The sequence below is a fragment of the Bidens hawaiensis genome, unplaced genomic scaffold, assembly GCF_021521415.1.
Source record: "Bidens hawaiensis isolate Kalapana, Puna unplaced genomic scaffold, B.hawaiensis_p1.1 tig00000599_1, whole genome shotgun sequence".
In the NCBI taxonomy this organism is placed as follows: domain Eukaryota; kingdom Viridiplantae; phylum Streptophyta; class Magnoliopsida; order Asterales; family Asteraceae; genus Bidens; species Bidens hawaiensis.
The window spans coordinates 312,119-330,993 of NW_027491036.1; positions in this window are offsets into that span (position 1 = coordinate 312,119).

Below are 18,875 nucleotides of genomic sequence, written 5' to 3' on the forward strand. Positions count from 1 at the left end.
TCTTTCCAAATGATAGGAGGTTAACAGGAACTAACTTCTATCGACGACCGTAAAAATATCGCTGAAGCCCATTGATTTAAAACTACAACGTACTTAATACCGCCTTTGGTTCATGACGTGCTTTATTCGAATTACTCACAAAGGCACTGCTCCTTGCTTGATCAGAGGTTGATGCTTGTCATGAGGTTCGTCTTCCAACGACACCTTGGTTCAACTTTGGGCAATTTCTCTTGAAACGTTCTGTACTGCCACATTCATAGCAAGTACAACTGTTTGACATAATTTGATTTCTTTGGATGGATTATTATTGAAGTTGTTGGGTTCGGAGTGGTTGTACACGAATGGGTTGGGGTTGCCGGTTCACATGGCTTCAATTGGTTCTACAATTGGGGCATTACTTCCATCTTTACCACACCTATGGCCTACTATCACTCGACATTCTTCTTCCTGCCGATAACCATATTTTCCACATTTAGGGAAGGACCCTTCATGCGGTTCATGTTTTCACACCAGAACTAGTCTTGGTATAATTCTGGATTGTAGAGCATACCTACTTATTCACAAGTCTATTTTGCACTATACCTTTATCATTTCTCTTCTTTAGGACTCGACGTCTCACCTAACGTCCTTCCATTCCGCTTCCCATAAAGTCGAATATATCAATGCTGGCTTGTGACTCAACCCTTCCAAATGTTGTATATTTTACAGGGTTGATTATACTCCTTATCGATGGAGTTAGTCCCAATATAGCGCTCACTTCGCTTAGTTTCAGGAGTAATTCGCCATGTTACCAGACATGACAATTCCTTCAAACGATTAGCGTGTTCTATGTGATCAGGACACAACATTTCTATCTTCCATAACTCAGTTTCCAATCTCTGAACTTAATTATTCGAATAAAATTGCTCTAGCACAAGAATTTTAAATTCCGACCATATCATCCGAGTAATAATTTTCTAACTATAATTTTGTACCATCGTGTTCCATCACAATACAACATAATCTACCAACATATCTGTAGCATATTTCACTACACAATGTTCTAGACTCTTGCCAATATTCTTAACCATTTCGATCTTTTCTATCCACTCGTTAATCTATTCCTCCCTTTACCATCAATAAACTCTTAATAATTTCCTTAACACAACCAACAAACATATCCTTCATACCGGATCTAATTCATTACGACTACTATTCATGTTTAGTTTATAACTAACACTTGTAGTCATAATAGTATTCGGTGGAACATTATCACTCTTAGTAATAACACTAAGAGTTGAAGTGTTCATAATCATGTGATTGCTCGATCTATAATTCTGCGATCACATTTGCATCAACACTAGCAGTGATCTGTGATACGACACTCGGTATCATCATCTGCTATCTTTGAGCAACCAACTGAATCATATCAATCTCCATCATTGGAGTTACTCTTTTTATGTCATTCTGCCGTACTCATTCCCTACGCAGTAATCAATACTAATCTCACCGTATAACTCGTTACCAGCTCAATCATAACAACAGGTACACATACACACCAAATATTATCACACATATTACACATACCAGTATCTAGTATATTTGTCCCACAAATATAATAACATATGGACTTAACCTGACGTCGGTTGACGTTTAAATATGTTTCATAACCCTTGTCACCAACTGACATATAGATCTTTCTCAACAAAGATCAATGTTTAATATGCTTGATTTCAATATCCTTCTGCATGTCAGCATAACCGATACATGCTCACTGTGAGCACCAAACGATTACGTACCACGGAGTTATAATATCCGTGTCTATTCTTATATCCGACATACACAGTATACCACCTACGAACGAATAACCAACTATGCTACAATGATTCCAACACCTCTTTGTGTATGGGTAATCATTCTATTCGAGTATACATGGGTATAGGCATCTAACGGATGTAAGGTTAACATAGGGAGTTGCAAGGTTCAAGGTAATACTATATTGATATTTAGGCCCCAACGAGATATACTATATTCACAACATAACAAGTAAACGATATATACTATATTCACAACGTAACAAGTAAACGATAAATCGGTTAATTTCGAGGATGAAATTTCTTAAGGGTGGTAGAATGTGACATTCGCGACAAAACGAGATATACTATATTCACAACGTAACAAGTAAACGATAAATCGGTTAATTCGTAGTGCTTGAACGAGTAACCGACCGATACTAATTATGACCCGTATACATACTGAGGGGTCATATACGAGTTATATATATGTTATAGAGGCTAACATATTGATATTTAGGCCCCAGTACGTTTAAAACTCTTTAAACGAAAAAGGTTTCGTTTATCGATACGCTATAAGCTTAAACGCAATCGTTAATATCAAAACGCGCATTGTAGCATCCGTTAAGCCGAAAAATATTTATAAAACACTTATATGACATGTTCTAAGCAATCCGTGAAAATATTTTGGATTTTTACAACGAGTCAGTACGTTTTTCTTATTTTACAAAACTAGGCTGAAAAACACTCGTTTTCGCGCTGGTTTTCTCACTCGAACTAGTTTTCTTGCGAAAAACCGAACCCGAACTAAATTTTGGACCGAATTTACGCGTGGCACGAAAATCGAGGCACCATTGGGCCAAAAAGATGCCCAATGGGCCCTTATATCCTTGCGGCCACTAGAAAGGGAATGGACCCCCCTTTTGTTTAGCTTGTTAAATATGCTAAACCTTAAAAATATAGGTTATTCCAAACAAATCCTAGAACCCTCTCACCTGTGTTCTTCAATTTCCAGCCAAGGTTTGAGGTAAACCATCCAATTTTAATTGATTTCAAACTTGATTAACATAGTTTAACCCTGAAAAATTAATCCTTGATTAGTTTTAAACATGTTTAACCATCCAAAAATCATAAAAATCAAGTAAAATCATGTTTTGATGTTAAACATGTTTACAAACCAGGAACATATACTTTTTTGGTCAAAAACGCGGATTAGAACATGAATACAACTTTTTTACGGTTTGAAAGTTCGGTTTGAAACCAAAACCCTAATTATCAAGGCTGTCACATGGATGATTTATTCTTGGTTTGATGTTATATGATATGTAGATACACTGAGTTTGCAACCCGAGACCCGGAGAGTCGTTTAAGCTAGCAAAACTCATCGAAAACCGACAAATTAACCCGTAACACTCGTTTAGGGCTGTTTAGTATTAGGTTGTGACGTGCTTGTTGTTAGCTTGTGAAAACTTGCAGGGACATTAGGGATCATATAAATGAGTCCCTGTTCAAATTTGGTAATTTTTCGATAAACGGAGAATATTTGGTGAATTTATTTCCGTTTATGAGCGTTTATTTGGGAAAAATAGCTAAACATATTGAAAAATTATGAAACTTGGTTTTGGAGTTTAATATGTGATGGTAAAATCACTGGTAAAGTTTGGGGATTATTGGAAATGCCTAAGTATGGTTTGTGCAATTATTATTTAACCGAATCTTAACAGCCAAAAAACGCACAAAAAGGCATTTTATCAAAAGAGTTAGGTTCTGGAGATTTTGCAGGGGCTATGTAATAACATTGAGGCCATTTGTAAAAATTCTCGGATTTTTCGGAGGTCGTTTGATATAAACGGGCCATTTATTACACGATTATAACCTATTAAATGAATTTTTATAAATAAATGATTAATCATAAAATTTCTGAAAATACTTTTATAAAATTCTCCATGTCTTAATTTATTTTTACAAAAATTTACATAATTTATATATAAGTACATATTTAGTTATGATTAATCAAAGATTTAAATTATAATTGTTTTAACGAAACCGGCAGTTTTGTGTTTAACGGACTGACTGGTATGTCAAAATGTCAAAAGCGGTCAAATATCATATTTTTGAATGATATTGATAAAAACGAACTTTTTACGAGAATTCCGGACAATTCGGGTGGATTGTGCGCGTTTTGTATAATCAAACCATTGTGAAAACGGAAACGAACCCTGCGATCAAACCAGATACCGAAACCTTAAAATTCTTTAATAAATCAAATCATTTTATCAATCAATATATTTACTTAAGTTTATGTGATCTTACCTAATCCCGAAACGCTTAAACAACCAACTTGTCTAGGCTCGGGAAAAGGTGAAACTGAGCCAAATCCAGTTTTAAACATTTCATAGTATACAACGTCACAATCTAAGACTATGGTCATGTTCTGGGCCTTACAGCTATACCAGATTATCTATACAGCCCGACTTAACTTGAACACTGTACTAGTATTAACGATACGATACCGTTTATAGGAATCAGGCTATAAGCGAGGCACCTGACTTATTGATACGTAATTTCCGTGCGAACTACGATAAGGTGAGTTTCACGACCCCCACTTTCTAAACTGTTTTACGAACTTTTGGGGTGAAAAAGCATGTTTACATATACTTATATACTTGAAAACTTGTGATGATGTGGATTATCTAAGTACTAACACTTGAGAAGTCCCCACAAACACAAGTGATTAACTTCGTGCCGGTGACGTGTGGATAGTACTATCGGTTTGACAAACCCAACTGACAGAGCCGGTGGGGTATGCCGGAACATGTTAACCCAGTTGCACATTGTCATTTAAACTTATTACATACTGCTATGTGGTGTTAGACATAGTACATACTTGGGGCAAAGTTGCTGTTAAATGCCAACGGGAGTGCATGGGCAGGGGTGGCCATGTGTTTTAGCTCGTTTCGGTTTCACTTGTGGCTTAGTATAATACATCATACACATACATGTATACATACACACTGTAAACTTTACGAACTCGTATACTGATTTCGTTGATACTCGTGAAACTTGAAACTCACCAACTAGATGTAGTTGACCCGTTTTAACATGCTTTTCAGGTAAAGCAAAAGTGGAATGATTTGCTTACATGCTTGGTGTAAGAAGGAGAGTTTAATAGCTGTGAATAGACGCAGAAATCTAACAATAAATAAAAAGCTCGTAAACTGGTTATGTGATTCTCATCTAGTTTGTAAACATAGTACCAACCCATGTAATATGATGTAAATTAGTTTGTGAATTTCTTTATAAACAATGTTGTTGATACCAGTGTTATCTGTTACATTCTCGTATTACGCTTCCGCAACTACCTAGTCGGGGTGTGACAATGTGTTTGTGGAGTCACACATAATTCACAAACGAAACACGAAACGTATCTCATGCATAGGTATTATGTGCCGAGTCTAGAGACTCAATAGTAGTTTAAATACTTAGAGAATCTCATTTTTGTTTTAGAGCACTAGTGAGGATTTTCTTTGACGCGCATCTCTCGGATTTGTTTTTAAATTCTTCGCAAACTGTGAGTTTCACGTTCCCCTTTTACTCTTTTAAACGCTTTTTACTTGGGGGAGATAACAGTGAGTGTCACACCCTCAAAATCCACTAATGGAGTTTTACCGTCAGAGGGTGTGAACTAACAGGATCGGAATCATTAGTTATAATCAACATCATATTCAAAGTTTTTATCCCACAAATATTAAAGTTTAATGAATGCGGAAGCGTAATTCATCAGCCAAGTGTTGCGAGTGTCACAGAAGGTAAGACTATTATGAACTTGGATTGGTGGATATTCATAAGGCATGAATATAGAGCAAGGGTTTGCTACCAAGGTTCATAGATATTTATGGGATAAATATTGGATTGACCCGCCCTCAATTTTACTGCATGGAATCCTTGTGATTTGTGATCATAAGTAAATTTTAGTAAAGGCGAACATCATAGTATCCTCCGACCTAAGATACATATTGGGTCTTGATATTCATCGACTATTATACTTTGACTTAGTTCTTCGCTGCTCTGAAACATGTCAGTACATAAGGCTGAGCTCAAGTGTTGTACAAGGTCATAGTGAGAGACGTATGTAGTCAATAGGGGATTTGTCCCTCTTATTCGTTGAGAGTTAAATGTCTAAGGCCTGAAAAGTTAAATCAACAGAGAATGATCACTCTGTGTCTCTGGATTTAACATGACATTTATGGCAAAAGGATAAATGATAGATTCACCTAAATCATTTTCAAGTAAGGGACTTGAAGGGGATGATGTTACTGAATGGCACTTCGTCATGTGTATTAGGGATAGTAAACCGTTGTTAGGCGATATTTGCTATTTGCATCAATCTTCTATGTATCTTGTGCAAGTGGGAGATTGTTGGAATCGATCTGCCCAAGACGCATATTAGAGTTGATGTGGCTAGTACGTATTGATCTAAGTCGGGTCATACCCAATAACAAGCTGGACAAATGCACTATAATTATTATTAGATATGATCTAAGTAATGATTATGAACACTTATAATATTTGAAAATTGGGTTTTCTAAATATTTACATTTGTGTGTTAAATAAATTATATGGATAATTTATATTTTGAGAGATGTTATTTACATTGGTTAAATGACATATTGCATGTTACTTATGTTATGTTTATGACATAAACATTATAAGTAAATAAATTGTAAGTAATAAAAACGGATTTGAATATTTGGTGGGAAAAACCTTTTCCCTCTTCTCTCTCCTCCTTTTGTTTCTTTCAAGACATGCAAGAGAGTTATTGGAGGATGACAATTCTTGGGTGAATAATCTCTACACTCTCTCTCACACACATACATTCTCTCTAGCTCTTTCTCTCCGTTGAGCAGAGAACAAGAAGAGTAAGAACAAAATCGGTTTTGTTCTTGCATCAAGTGTAAGGACCCTAGCAACCAAGGTGTTTGTTGGAGCTCGTTGGGTATACAAGCTAGAGGTTTCCTCCTTTGGAATCTAGCCGTTCATATAATTCATCCCCTTTGGTTTTCTGGACTTGAAGGTAGTATTCCAAACACCCTATGGTTGTTTTGATAGTATGTATTTCGTATATGGATCTGGGCATTGGGTTTTATATAAAACGGGTTTTATATGTATTGGTAAACAAGATTTAAAACTAATTATTTCCGCTGCGTTTCTCTATATAATGGGTTATATGGACTTTGATAATCTTGCTAAAACCCAACAGCTTACTCTTCAACTCAATTACTACATTTTCAAGCTCAGTTATTTTTGTTCTTTGCTTGAGGAATTCTTGAAATTGTTTATCACTGATATTCAGTTTTCCTAAAAGTTCTGCTATCAGATCATGATTACTAACAGACAATCCATCAATTTTTTTTAAATTTATTTTGTGAATCCAATGATTTTCTATCGTCATCTTTGATTGAAGCCAGTTATTTCAACAGTGATTCATTTTGAGCATGAATCAAGTCGTATTTTTTACTTAGATTCCGCACAAACATCACATATTGCATCTCAGATAATTTGACGATTTCAGCTGAAAAATTTTCACTTTCAGACATAGAAGAATTAAGAATAAGATCCAGATGGTTCCATTTTCAGTTTGTTCATCTCATAAATCAGATGACTGAACCTGGTCAACATATCTTCGATCGTTTCTCCTTTCAATAAATTAGATTTTCTGAACTGAAACTTTAGCATGAATTTCTTGCTTCTCGTCTTAATATGTTGGAAAAAAGATGCAAATACTTTACTACTTCCCAGCATATGGAAAATATAGTTGGGTAAAGCCATAGTCAAAGTGGAATATACTTTTGTTTCGATTTCTAAGGCCTTTCTATCCTCTTGAGTGTAAGTAGAAAAAACCTAACTCGTAGTTGCATCACCATGTAATAAAGCAATATAAACATCGTCTAGACATCTTGAACAATTAGGATGTACGGATCCTAGATGTTCTCGGAATCTTGGTTCCCATTTAGCAAAGTATCAGAAATTCAGCAATCGGGGACATTTGGAATGTGACTCGATCTCAGAGTTAAAATGAAGCATTTGTTGCATCATAATATATTGAGCAGCTAACGCAAAGAAATTAGCGAAGTCAAAAATATGATTTAAATGATCAAGAAATTTGAGTTTAGATTAAAATTGTCCAAAATTAAACTTAAGGGTTCAAACTGTAAGTTTAGTAACAATGGGTAAGTTCTTTAACGAATGGGTGAAAATGATAACGGATGGTGAACATTATCACAAATAGGTTATGGTAACGAATGGTATCACTAATCAAATAACGAATGATACCACTGTCTTCACGAATGACTAAAATGAATGAAGATTCACTGGTAATTAATCATCACACGAATGATTAAACAAATAGCCTAACAGATGGTATAACGGATAGCATAACGATTAAGGTAACAAATAACATAATGGATTGCTAGACGAATGGGGTAACGAATCAGTCTATCACGAATGTGTTTCCTAACAAATGAGTTAACCACGAATAGGGATTTGATGACGAATGAGCTACTGTACACGAATGGTCAGTTGTAACAAACTGCCACGTGTCAATAAATAATTACTGACTGATAGCGAAAGTTTTCAATAGTATAACAAATGGTTCGTTATAGTGTAACGAATGAAACCTTTAAACCTTCAAACAAAATTTTCCAGATCTTAAAACTCATATTCATAATTTAATCCAAACAAACACTAAACTACGGATTACTCATCCGAAAAATCAACCAAATTTAAGAATCTATAGCTTAATAGAATCGTCTAACCTCCGCAAACAAACCCAAACTCATCTAGACTCACAATTCCAATCCAAAACTAATCCGTAATCCAAATTATTACGAAACAGAAACCCCTGGTTCTATCGCACACAAATCCAACTCAAATCCATTCAATTATTAAACAATAACACAATTAAACCAAACCTAATATTAATAATCTGATTACGAGTTAAATTCAATTCAATTCAGTCTCAATTAACCATCTCAACATGATAATTGATTCATTATAATAACGGCTTAATGCACCTACACAATCAAACCCTCAGCTCTGATACCACATGAGAGAGCCTCATTAAGCTTCTAACTATTCAATTTAAATCGATACTTGAATAAGGATATAGTTCTTGATATGTGTAAGGTGATAGATAGGTTAGATTGAACGATGTGTGTGTGTGAGTAGTGATTTCGGCAGCTTAACGACTCACAAAGAATAACTAAAAACACTTATTAAATAATGAGTAATGAACAACCTGTATATAGAAGATGAAGTCCATTTGTTACACAGCCCGTAACTTATGGATTCATTTGTCTTCATTCCTTATACAACTTAAATAGTAAAGGGAATGACTCATTCGCTATACATCATTCGTCAACTTTCCATGACGAATAGTAACATTTAAATAACGATTGAGTCCTTTCGTTAAACATCCTTAACGAATGGACATTAACTATAACGAATAGGTTCATTCGTTAAATATCCTTAACGAAAGAACACTTAACTTAACGAATGGGACTGGTGTAATTACCAAATGCCCTTTACATTAATATAAGTAAATTACAATTATTACAAAGACCGAGATGACCAAAATGGTGTGCTAACATAGTCTAACACCAAGCACGATACAATCTAGTCCTAAACAACCCTTAAACGAGTAGTTTGTTATTTACCTTTGCGGGTTTTCCGATCGTTTAAGCCCTCTATTCATGTTTTTGGGTCCTTGGTTAGCTATACACGGTATCTATAGATTTAGTACAACAAAAACAAGCGTAAATCATCAATCATCAAGCCTTGTTACGTAGGTTTTCGGTTAGAGTTTCAAACCGAGTTTTTAAACCGTAAAAATGCGATATAAACGTTCTAATCCATGTTTTTGCCCTAAAAAATGATATGTTTCTGATTACTAACCATGTTTAAGATCAGAGTATGTTTTTAGACCATTCTAAGGGGTTTTGGATGGTTAACCATGGTGTTCTTTAATCAAAACATTATTATTTATGTTTAAACATGCATAAAAACCATAAAACTTATAATTTTTTGCCTTAGGTTTTGAACAAAAAAAAATGAAGATCAGCTGACCAGAGGTTTTGTAAGTGTTTTGGTGTGAAATGGTTCAAGTAGGAAGCTTAAAAATGAAATAAACATAAAGGGGTGGGCCACCCCTTTTTAGGCCGCCATATGGGGGGTCCCCTTGGGCCCCTCATTTGGTCATTAGCCGCCTTGTGTTGTGTGCCAAGGTGAAACCCTGAGTTTATATATAATTCGGGTTTGGTGTTTGATGCGAAAAATGTAAAATAAGAAAAACATTCTAACCCGTAAAATTCCAAAATGTTTTCACGGATTGCTTAAAACATCATATATAAGTGTTCTGTAAGTCTTTTTTGTCTTGAAAGATGATACAATACTTGGTTTGGTACATACGATCGAGTTTAAGTTCATAGCGTATAGTATGAAAATCTTTTCGTTTAAGTGGTTTTGCACATACTAGGATATAATATCAATATCTTAGCTATTATATCAATATCTTAATTATTATAATACATATATCACTAGTATAAGGTCCCCTGGTATATTCGGGTAATAATCATTATCGTTCATTTAATCGTTTACTCGATACGACTAACCGGTTAACTGTTTACTCATTCTGTTGCAAATAAGGTGTACCTTGTTTTGTCACAAGTGTCAGACAAAGGCCCGCATGTGTTGATATCAAATGAAGAAGTTTGTTATCATAAAGACCGTCATAAAAGATATTCTTTCTCGGATGTATGAACCTGAGCTGAAGGATTGTATCGTTAAGTAGGAGAACGGTATATAGTATTTTAGACACATTACCTATGGTCTTTCCATGCCATGATGCGATGTGCATACACTGGGATATAGACCATTCAGGAACCTTGGGGATCCGTGGATCGATTCTGTCGTCATCTCATTCACGAGGTAAGTTATGGGTTAATGTTTTTCAAGCCACATGTATCGACTAGAAAATATGTTGATGAGATTGATCCACGTACCGGGTGGAGGAAATTTGTGCTGAATGTGAAGCCGATTCATACCGTGAAGAAAGTCGCTTTAAAGACTTTACCTTAAAGTCTTTATAAGAGATTCCAATACGTGGTATTATGATGAAAAGACGGGTGAAGCAGTGATTGTATTGGGTTCTGGAGTTAATATGGAGTTTATTCAAATTTTGGATCTGATGTGGTTGGTCAACATATCTGAGTCTGATAACGACGTGTTATTTCATAATCAGATCAAATGGGTGCATAACAAAGACAATGAGTTGGCTATGCATTTCCAACGTGTTTTGCGGGTTTATCATGTTTTTGGAATTCATAGTTTGGTTGATTGGAAGACACGAAGATTCAAAATGTGAAGACCACAAAGATCGAGACAAGGGGGAGTTTGTTGTGTTGGGCCTAAAAATGATCAAGGATGATTGAAATTTTCTCAGCCTCCTCAGAAATATGCTAAGTATGAAATTCAAGCAAACCAGGCACTTCGAGCAAGCCTAATACCTATTCAAGCAAGGTATTTTACTTCGAGCAAGTTATATTCTGGAATTCTTCTAAGAGTTTAGTTCGAGCAAACTACACTTCATCAAGCAAGGTTGTTCTTCAATCGAGTAAGGTTTCAATAAAATATGATCTCAAGCACACTTATACGAAGTTAATGAAATTATTCTTAATGACTTCTACGAGCAAAGTTCAACCTCGAGCAAGCTAAAGTACCCAAGTATACTAATTTTGCTAGAATAAGTTTTTGACAAAAGGTTGAAGAAATCAAGAAGAACAAGTTTGCTCGTGGGATATTCTAGAGAAAGTTTGATTATATCATGAAGATTGAAGTATGCTTGAAGAATATTTTCAAAGGAAAACATTCAAAGTAACAGCTTGCTCGGAAAACTATTCCAGCACACTTATAGATTACAAGGTATGCTCGATAAAGACAAAGCTTACTCGATGACCTATCTAACACTTGTAACAATTTTGAATATGTTTTTACAATCATTAGGGTTTCTAGAACGTCTTAGGTGTGGCTATATAAGGAAAGACTATGACATATTTATAACAATGGCTAATTACACACTTTCCTAAGGTAGACAAAATATTTTTGTACGGAAAGCAGCCGCACCTGACATTCCACCTAGAAACCCTAAAGATATTCCCTTTTGTATCTACATTGAATACTATGAATGGAAATCTTTTGATTCTATAGCATGTTTTGTTAGCTTTGTGTTATTAAAGCATCCTGATTGTTATTGATTCCACCTTTGATAATTAAGGGGTTTTCACATTAGTTATTTCATAATCCGTCTTGTCAAAATTAATTTATGGGTTACGATTTTGATAGTGAGAAATTCGATCCTGACAAGTGGTATTAGAGCTTTGTTAGTTGTTGCGAAGACCGGCGTGTTGTTGTAAAAGTTGATTGTGAAGCTTCTATTGAATCTATTGTGATTTAAGGTTGAAGATGATGACGTAAGCAGAACATTGTTTCACTGAATAGTGACGTCAACTATTATGTTCTTCATTATGCAGATCTAAAATCATTTTAAGTTTAAAAGTGATCTAATCTCAGCGTTACATTGATTTTACATTGTTTTAAGTCTAAATCTTGGTTTAATCCATCCGTTTTCATCAGATCTAAGGATTTTATCCTAAGATCTGAAGATTTTCATAGTTTGTTTAATTTTCAGTAATTTTCACTTTAAAAGTTTTTTAAAAATACGGAAATTTTTCGAACAATGGAAGCCCAAGAAGTGTCCACTAACAAAATTCCATGTTTCTTAGGTCAAGAAAACTATTTCAAGTAGAAGGTACTGTTTGAGGCTATTGTTTGTTATATTGACATTGAAATTTTGAACTCCATCAGAAATGGTCCTTATGCTCCTACTAAAGGAATAAACAACAATCAAGCCATTGAAAGACATATGAAGAAAAGGGATGAAATTGCCCTTTCAATGTTGAAATTGGGTCTGTAACGGGAAATTTTGATAAGTGTGAACCATCACACAACTGCAAACGCCATGTATGATGCAGCGGTAGAAATGTTTGAAGGTAACACTTAATTGAAAGATATTAAGAAGGACAGGATGAAGCAATGGCTTGAAAGATTCATGTTTAAAGAAAGAGAAAGACTAAAATTAGTTTTGCAAAGATTTGTAACAATTGTCAATGAAATCAGGATAACTAATCTTGCTAATACTGATTTTGATATTAACAAGAAGATGCTATCTTCATTGTATGGTGAATGGTATACTAAAAGCAAGTATATCAAGGAAAAGGGTAATTTTCCCAATTTCAAGCTTGATGATTGGATATGTTTTCTTCAAGCTGCTAAACATGAGATGATTGAGAATCAAATGATCAAAGAAGAGAAGACTAGTTTCCGTGTTGCAAATGCCTTGATAGCTCCAATGGGAAATCGGTCTATCAAGAATTAGCAACAAATTCCCATTATTGAAGAGCCTAATGACTTTGATGTTGAAACTCCTAGAGTTTATGTAGCAAGTCAAGTTTCTGGTAGTTAAACTGGACAACAAAAATTTAATGTCGAAATGATAGACGACGGTGATACATCATCTATGGCTAGTGGACATGCTCCATATGTTCCTAGCAGTTCAACCTAAGGAAATGAATATCAAGCTTTGTTCTCTATATTTACTGAATCCTATAATGCATTTGTGGCCATGAACTTGATTCACACAAGTGTTGTACAACAAGACTTGGAACAGACTGATGCAGATGATCTTGAAGACGTTGATTTAAAATGGCAAGAAGCCAAGTTGGTTTTGAGAAGCAAAAGTTTGTATAACAGAACTTGGAGATCTACATTCTTTGGTGCAAATGACAGGATTGGCTTTGACAAATCTAAGGCAATTTGCCATAATTGTCAACAACCTGGTCATTTTGCAAAAGAATGCAATCAACGAAGATAATTCCAAAACAACAACAACAACAACCATCTTCAAAGGAATCAGTATCAACAACAGAATCAAGGTCAAGGTCAACAGCAAAGGAAATTAAACAATAACAACTTTTTGCGTCAACAGAGCAATCAATAAATTATTCCCCAACTGCAACAACCTAATCAAAGAGACCAATATAATTATCCATAAGTCATAGCAAATCAGAGTATAGCCAATGCACCACAACCAAGGAAATGTTGATGTAGCTCAAAAACCTCAAGATGGATTGTTTGACTGGAGAAATCATGCAAAAGATATTGAAAAGGCAAATGTAGCATTCATGGCTAAAATAAATGAACAAGTTGAATCTTCAACATCTCAGGTACATTCAAATAAGTCAATCTCATATTTACTTGATTTGAATGACTTATTGAGAAAAGATATTGGAGAGTTTAAAGTTGAGTGTGTCAAGAAGGAAAGTATAATCACTGTGTATGAGATGAGTGAAATAACATTTGAAAATCAAATCAAAAGTCTAGAACAAGATTTTCTAGACAGTTATGAAACTCAATCAAGATACACTATTGAATAGAATGTTTGAAGAATATGTATGTGGATGAAAACATCAAGAATACCCAACTTCAAGTTGAAATTGATTTTCTGAAGAACTTGGTTGCAACTGGCTACATATGTGAGAAACTGGGGAAAATCTAAGCTGAAAATAAGTATAAAGTTGTTCCACCACCATTTAATGATAATTATTCTTTAAAGGTTGACAAAGAGAAAAAAGAAGCATATCTAAATCATTTCAAGAAGGTATTCAATGAAACGGAAGAATTTATTGAAAACTAAACGAAAGTTGCTGTAAATGAAGAAGGAGAGTTTGTTTTAAAGAAAGAAGACAAAAAAGAAAGCGAATATGATAAAACAATTGAATTTAAAGTTTTTGCAAAAGATCAAGAGTCAAGTGATTCATTTGAAGATAACACAAGTGTCTCAAGTTGAAAGTTATCAAGTTGTGGGAGTAACAAGGATAAAGAACAAAAAAGAAAGAAAATAAATGACAAGATTCCTAAATTACCCAAAATTACACAAAAAATGAAGAAACATCATGAATAGATGAGAAACGACCATATTCCTTATGACATTTGCGGAAGATATCAAAGAAAGAATATAAGTGAAGTAACTCATACAAAAGGGAGTACTCAAAAGAAACCAAGTGACTCAAGGAACATGAAACAATAAAAGACAAGAGGAGAAACTGAGTATCTACCCATTAACTAGTTTTCTCAAATCATGAGCTCTTTGACATTGGAGATGTTGATTATTTTGCAAGAAAGTTTGTGAACACAATGAAAGAAAAGGAACTGATTGAAAGAAAATTTAAGCTAGAGAAGGTCAAGTTTGTCAAATGATCAGATGATAGGAGTGGTAAGAAGATCAATGTGTTCCAATCTATCTCAATAGACTTTGGAAAACCCATCACGCACCGGAAAATCATTCGTGTAGATCCTCCAAGACCAAGTGAAAGTTTCAAGGGAGGAAATTTTGTGAACGAACACACGGGAAAGGTTGGGGAAGATATTGTGATGTTTATGGTCATCACACAGATTCATTCCAGGAAAGAATCATACATAAACCTTTCACTGTTCTTGGAACCACACTTTATGGTCGTGACGTTGGTATGTATAAGAAAATATATACAGAATATTTACAGAAAAGCATGCAAGTTGATGATTGAACTTTTAATGAAAATAAAAATGTTGGTGATGTGTTGGAAAAGAAAGAAAATGTGTATATCAAGAAGATGAACAAAATCCATTCAATCAAGTCTCAAAGTTTTGAAAGGTCCTATGACTCAACAGATTCTGTGTCCTTTGATAAGAAAAGACAATTTAGGAAGAGAACTTTCAAAAGAACAAGGAGAAGTATTAACTGGTGATGAAAAGTTTCTTTTGAAACATGGTTATAAACCAAGAGGGTTCCTCTAGAAGCCAAAGGACGAGTCTCCAAAACTGATTATCTGAAAGGAGACAGTGATTGAAGAATGCACAAGCATAGATCCATACCTTGAAAGTTTTTTTGAATTTGGTTATGACACTGACGAGTCTTGTGAACTAGTTTATGAAGATCCAAAACCAAATGCAACTACTACTGTTGTTTCTCATGATTTGCATGCTAGCATGGCTTGTAATTCATCACTTAACTAATCATTTTGTTTTCAACTATGTAGGAACAATCCAAAGAAGTCAATGATGTATGGTATATGAATAGAGGATGTTCTAGGCACATGACTTGTGGTAAGAGAACACTGGTTAATTATGAAGAGAAATTTGAAAGCCTAGTTGTTTTTGAAAGTGATGAAAATGGAGGGAAAGTCATGGGCAAAGTTATTCTCACAAATGGAAAAGTTTCATTTGACAATGAATTGTTGAAGGACTACAATATAATCTTTTGAGCATATCTCAAATGTGTGATAAAGGTTATAAGGTTGGTTTTGATGAATCACATGGTTTCATCTTGAAACCAGAATTTGTGATCGCACTAAAATGATTATGATGATGGCACCAAGAAATGGCCATTTGTATGGATTGAAGATTAAAGATGCTATTTTTAATCACGGAACTTGTTTTGTTTCTAAAGTTTCTAAAAATAAACCAAGCAATGGCACATAAAATTATGTCAAGTGAATTTGAAGAATATGAACAAACTTGTGAAAGGTGAACATGTAATTGGTTTGCCATCAAGGGAGTTCAAGTTTGAAGACAACTGTGTATCATGTCAAAAGGGAAAACAACAAAAATCATCTCACAAAACAAAACTAATAAATTTAATTGATCAAATGCTTGAAATGCTTGATATGGATCTTTTTGGTCCTGTAAGTGTTCCAAGTATTAGCCAAAAGAAGTATTGTCTAGTGATCATACATGATTTCTCATGTTCACTTGGGTGTATTTCCCAGGTTCAAAAGATGGGGCTGCAGAATTGATTAAGTGTTGTGTAAGGGTCTAGGTAATGAGAAGTGACAATGGATTTGAGTTCAAAAATGGGGCTATGACTGAATTTTGTGTTGCAAATGGCATATTTTAGCAATTCAGTTCCCCAAGAACTCCTAAACAGAATGGTGTTGTAGAAAGAAGAAATAGAACATTAACTGAGGCTGCAAGGACCATGTTAGCATATGCTTATTTACATGTATCTTTTAGGGCAGTGCATGCTATGTTCACAAAGCCCTACATCAAGTTTCTCAATCCATTTTGATGCAAATGTTCTCTGTTAAACACCAAAGACTAATTGAACAAATTCCAAGTAAAGTCTTTAGACTATTTATTTGCAGGATATTTTTCACACTCAAAGGCATATAGAGTTTATGTGAAAAATCATCTGAGTTTGACTGAATCATTTGATATTATTTTCAATGAGAATCAGATTAATACTGTTGAGGGAGCAAGTTGGTTGTTTGAGTTGGAGAGATTAATTAAATCCTTCAAAATCTATCCTGAAGACATTAATGAATATTCATATAGCAAAAGTGTTCCTGCAGCAACCATTGAAAGGAAAATTGATTTAGACAAGTTATGGTTTAAAGATGCTAATGAAGACACATAGTTCTCATTCAATAAGAAAGATTTCAGAAGATGATGAAGATGAGGATAATGAATAAAATGGTGAACCTCAACAACAAGAACATGCTGAAACATTTGGTGATCAGACTGATAATCAACAAGGCCAGACTCAACATAACACATAGTCAATGTTTGAAAATTTGTTTGAGAATCTATATTTTCAAATAATGGTGCTTCAACATCTAATCATAATGTGGATGGAGTTAATGTTAATGATATCTCACATGATTTGAATATTGAAGAAACTAATCAGAATGATTCAAACTTCGATCCAAATCTGATCTCAACTCTAATCATTCAAACTTCGTCAATCAAGAGAAATCATCCCATTGAAAAAATCATTAGTGATTTGCATGAATGAGTGACCATAAGTGCTTCTGAAACTGCAAATATTTGCTTATATTCATATTTCCAATCCCCAAAAAGAACCAAAGAACAGTGTACAAGATTTAAAAAGACAACAGTTGGGTAGAAGCTATGAAGGAGGAATTAGCATAGCTCAGAAGTCTGCAAGTCTAGGAAAATTGGCACCAAATTGGATTTCATAAACAAAAGGGTTGAGAGAGGAATTGTAATGAAAAACAAGGCAAGATTAGTTGCTCTTGGATACTTACAAGAAGAAGGAATTGACTTTGAAGAGGTGTTAGCTCCTGTAGCAAGATTGGAGGACATAAGAATCCTTTTATCATATGTTGCATCAAAGAATATTAAAGTATTTCAATTGGATATTAAATCTGCTTTCTTGAATAAAAAAATAGAATAGGAGGTGTATGTGACTCAACGTCAAGGTTTTAAGGATCCTGATTATCCAAATAGAGTATACAAACTTAACAAGGATTTATATGGATTACATCAAGCTATAGGTTCCCAGCCGGATCCACACAGGAGTATCTCGTAACACGAGGGTGCGGAATCCCCTACGTATATGATACGAGAGCTAAGACGATGAACACGTAAATCACACGCAACACACAAGTATATAAGAGAATACTAATTATATTGCCAAGGGTAACAACCAAAACCAAACACGTGACACAGAGAATCACATAAAAATAGCCGTGAAAAGTAGTTTCTAATGAGCCGAAGTTAGTGGTTATATATTAGCGACAACTTCGCCTAATACCCTAGGTGAAGTTTTCCTAACTTCGCTCAACTCAAGTTCGCTGAAACATATAGCGAACATAAAAGAACAAGTTCAAGACAATATGAACAATGTAAACGATTACAGACACAAATAAACACGAGATACTGAACTACTGGCATTATGCACCAACAGACTCCCCCTTGGCAGTAGCTTCATATCTCTAACATCTTTCTCGTGTCATGTAATCGAAAAATCACGTACCCACCGTCTTCAAGCATGAATGCCTGTCTCACACAGACAGAGACCACCCTCTGGTACTTCTTTGCTTCATCTTTCCATGCAGGAATATTGAAAATATTCATATCATTAAGTACCTACAAATCAGCTTGAGACAAGTTAACTAAGTGCATTGGATCATACACCCTTAGAATCTCTTG